This window comes from Chinchilla lanigera, unplaced genomic scaffold (genome assembly GCF_000276665.1).
Source record: "Chinchilla lanigera isolate Chin_1 unplaced genomic scaffold, ChiLan1.0 scaffold00146, whole genome shotgun sequence".
Classification (NCBI taxonomy): domain Eukaryota; kingdom Metazoa; phylum Chordata; class Mammalia; order Rodentia; family Chinchillidae; genus Chinchilla; species Chinchilla lanigera.
In genome coordinates this window covers 1,769,580-1,774,329 of record NW_004955547.1, presented here as the reverse complement: position 1 = coordinate 1,774,329, position 4,750 = coordinate 1,769,580, and positions in this window count along the sequence as shown.

Here is a 4,750-nt window from a genome sequence, read left to right as displayed (position 1 = left end):
TCTGGGTCCTTGTTTTGACATAGGGTGTTGCTCCAGCTCACCACACTGTTTTCCACTTAGGTGAGGTTATTGATTCTGCCCCAGGCTTAGAAAGCTTTAGTCAGATCTGTCACACCCAGCTCACCCTACCTCTTTGTTGTAACTTTTATTGTGCTTTTCCTCAATCTAGATATGTTAGTACATAAGTAAATACTGTGAGAAAGGGATTATATTTTAGAGCAGTGTTACAGTCTAGTACTTGCTTAGCTCAAGGGACCTGAGCAGGATGGACTCAGGTAAGAAACTCCAAAGTGAAGGGAAGATACAAAGTATAATATTATAGTGGAAATGGGGTTAAATCTGAAGTTAGAAGTCCTGGATTTGAATCCTACCATTTGCTTTTAGTGAAAATATTGAAAGGTAACGCTGAGATCCTGTCACCTTGATAACTACCAGATGCAAATGCACTTCCATCTTTCGTATGTGTAGAGGTGATTTCACCGTCCACACCATTCTGTAGGAAGGTATTGAGTACCCACATTATGTCAAGCACTAGATACTAAAGAAACAACTTGAAACCAGGTATGGTGGCACACGTACTTGGGAGCCTGAGGCAGGAGGATCACTGTGAGTTGGAGGCTAGCCTAGGCTGCATAGTGAGACCCTGTCTCAAAAAAACCCCCCCCAAATATTAAAAATTTTTTAAAAAGAAACAATTTGAAAAGAAACTAAAGTTTTTTGCTTTTGGGTTTTGTTTTTATTTTTGTTTTTTAGTACTAGAGATTGAACCCAGGGGGCAGAGACTGTGTCCCACTGAGCTACATCCCTGACCCCCATTTTTTTGAATCAGGGTCCAACTAAACTGCTTATGCAGGCCTTGAACTTGTGATCCTCCTCCCTCAGCTGAGGATCTGTGTAGCTGGGTTACAAGTATGGGCCAATACGCCCAGGCAGAAGGTAAGATCTTTAAGGAGGCAGTGGAAGTACTGAGCAGAGAGCAGAGTAGGCAAGATTTAATGATGGGTTGGGAGGCAACATGAACACTGAACATATTATTCGAGGTTAGTCTTGAGAGTGGCATCTGGTGGTGTCATTTCCCAAAACAGTATAGGAGGAAGTGCATTTATGTGGGCCCTCTGGTTGCAAGCAACAAACTGACAAAATTAAGCAATAAAAACATGGGGTCTGGTGCTACATGCCTGTAATCCCAGCACTTGGGAGGCTGAGGGAGAAGGATCGCTGTGGGCTCCAGGCCAGCCTGAACTACATAGCAAGACCCTGTCTCAAAAAAAAAAAGAAAAGAAACCCCAAACGAATAAAGGATGTGTGGGAAGGAGAGTAGGTGACACACAGAACTGACAGAACCACCAAGCTGCAGGAAGGTGAAGAACCAGCCCGAGGAGCCCGACAGGAAAGTAGACTGCTGCTCTGTGTAGCTGGCAGCAGAAGACTTCACTTCAGCTGCCTCCTGCCACTCTGTCCTCTCCAGATCCAGATGCCCTGGAGGAAGAATCTGACAGGCCCGCTCTGCGTGCTGTCTCCATCCTATGGGTAGGGAATGAGGAAGTGTGACCGCACTCCTACAGGATGGGGTGCAGCGTACCACATGATATGCTGGTGTCTGTAATGATGAGCAGTGGTGAGAACGGTAGATTATAAAAACCACAAGACACCTTTTAGGGATGATAGAAATGCTTTTTGTGTTGTCTGAGGTACTTGAAATTGAACCCAGGGCTTTTGCACAGAACTATATCCCCAGAGCCCCACCTCCTTCATTTCTTGCTAAGTCACTCAGTTCTGCAAGCTGTGCTCCAATTTGCAGTCCTCCTGGCCCAGCTTCTCAGAGCACTGGGATTACAGGTGTGCACCACCATGCCCTGCCAGAAATGTTCTTACTTTTTATTGGGGTAATAGTTTAACAGGTAGATACATGTGTCAAAGCTTATCAAATTAGGCACTTTATGTGCGGTCATTATGCATCAATTATGCTTGATTAAGCTATAAAAACAAGCCCTGGGGGTGCCCCACAAGCACTAGATACAAGGAGTTTGAAGCACCTGTAGGATTTTCCAGTAGACATGTCGGCGAAGGAGCTAGAAATACATACTTATACTTGGGGATCAGTTTTCCATTTTATTTTTGTTAAGCATTACATAACACTGCATGCTACATAATATACTGCATCACCATCTAATAAGGGTAGATGATCATAACTTGTTTTTTTCTCATCAATTAAGAAAATGCTGCCAGGTGTGGCGGGGCACACCTATAATCCCAGCACTTGGGAGGCTGAGGCAGGAGGATCGTTGCAAGTTCGAGGCCAGCCTGTGCTACAGAGTGAGTTCAAAGCCAGCCTGAACTGCATAGCAAGACCCTGTCTCAAAAAGAAAAAAAGAAGAAAAGAAAATGCTCCCTTAATGCCAGAGATATGCCTGTCTCTTTCAGTCAGACCCACTGATAGGAATAATGGGCAATCCTTTTTTCCCCTCACCCCCATTGGCAAGTTTATGGGTGCACACAGTGGCCATTCCCCTAGATGAGCAAGCTTGCACTCAGGCTGGTGAATCCAGGGAGAATCTCAAGCAACATCTCAGCTGGTTACCTGGACCAATAACCTCAGGAGTTATTTTTTTAAAAGCTAACCCTAAGCCAGGCATGGTGGCGCACGCCTGTAATCCCAGCACTCAGGAGGCTGAGGCAGGAGGACCATTGTGAGTTCGAGGCCAGCCTGGGCTACAAAGTGAGCTCAAGTTCAGCCTGAACTGCATAGCAAGACCCTGTCTCAAAAAGACAAATAAATAAATAAATAAATAAATAAAAGCTAACCCTAAAAAACAAAGATTAGAAGTTCCATGTGACCCAGCTATTCCCCTTCTGGGTATATTCCCAGAAAAAAATAAAAACATAATACCACAGTGATATATGTGCACCCACATTTATTGTAGCACAATCTGTAATAGCTAAATCTTGGAAACAACCCAAATGCCCATCAACCAAGGATGGATAAAAAGATACGGTCTTTTTATACAGTGGAGTACAACTTAGCCATAAAGGATAAATTAGAGACGTTTATAGGTAAATAGATGCAATTTGAGACCATAGTCATTAAGTGAAATAAATCAGACTCACATGTATAACATCGTATTGTCTCCTTGGTGTGAGAAATTGAAAGAGTGAGTAAATATTGAAAGAGTGAAATAGGAAGAAATTATTCAAAAAGAGGGTGTGTGTTGGGTAGGGGGGGAGGGAAAGGAAGGGAAAAGGAAAAATATATATACACAAGATAGTTATACTACTAATTTTCTCCATTGAAAAGAAAGGTTTAGGGGCTGGGGATTTAGCTCAGCAGCACAGCGCCTGCCTGGCAAGTGTGAGGTCGTGAGTTTGACTGCCGGTACCAGAAACTCCCCCACCCCCAGAAAAGAAAGGTTTGTGCTAATATCTCTTGGAGAATTTTTTTTCTCCTTTTCAAATGTGTTTAATGCTCTTCAAAAGGCAAGAGCTTGTTGGGATGATGGCAGAGGCTGTGCTGGTGACCGAGGGCACCCCACGCCTGCCTCAGGTTCCTTTCCTCCAGGCGTACTTGAAAGGGGCCATGTCCCACCCTTCAAGCCCCATCTCGTGCAGCAGAATGTCATCTTCATTGTGGCCCCACCTCCTCCTCCCACTAAGTCTCCCACAAGCCCAGGGGAAGGAGTGCCCGCAGGCCGGGTCTCACGCTTGGTGCCTGGTGCCAGGTGGGTTATGGCACAGCCTGCAGCTTCTCACTCTTGGGTGGGATGGAGCATATCTTGCAGGGGCCCCCGTCGCCCTCCACTGGGATGTACTTTCATGTCAGGGATGTGCAGGAAGATATTGGGGCCAGCGCCTGCTGGGGTGATGAAGCTGTAGCTCTTGGACTGGCACTTGCACACTCCTTTGTAGACAGGGCCCCGGGAAACCCGCACTGTTGTGGAAAATGTCCTTGTCCGGTGGTTGGGCAGGGGGCTTCTGACCACATTGTCCCACAGCAGAGGTGGGGAGCGCTGTCGTCCTGAGGGGTGTCCTGCAGCACCCCCAAGGCTGATGAGTGAGGACGGTTGTGCGCGTGCTGGTGGGGGAAGCTCAGGTGACACTGCTGACCTGAGGATCCGTTTTGCTCAGCCTGCCACTGGGTTCTAACTTGGAGAATTTTTTATGCCCATATCAGAAACATCATGGCAGCGGGGCATGGTGGAGCAGACATCCTTAGTTCGTGGTGGCCAAGAAGCAGATCAGAGGAAAACCGGACAAGAAGGGGCCAGGGACCATATAATGTACTCAGAGTCACACCGCCTGCATGAGTCTCCCAGCAACACCCAAAAGTGTGTTTTCCTAACCCCCTTGGCAGCTCGCAAACCAGTCAAGTTAACACAATGAAGCTTAATCACCACATCCAGCTATTTGGGAGGCTGAGGCAGGAGGGTTGCAAGTTTGAGACCAACATGGGCAACTTAGCAAGACCCTGACTCAAAAACTCTTTTAAAGGGCTCAAGCTGTAGTGGTACAGTGTCCAGCATGTGTGAGGCCCTGGGTTTAATCCCAGCACTGGGAAGAAGAAAAAGTAACCATTCAAAGAATATACTTTGTATAGCCTACTAGGGAGGAGACTGCATGCCTTTCTAGAGAAGGGTTTTTCAAAATACAAAAATTCTACTGCCTAGTTTTGATACCTCTCCTAGAAAATATTCCCTTCTCAAATAGAAAAATTGGTAACAAAGCTTTTGAAAATAAAGAAGGGAGGAGGGGCTGA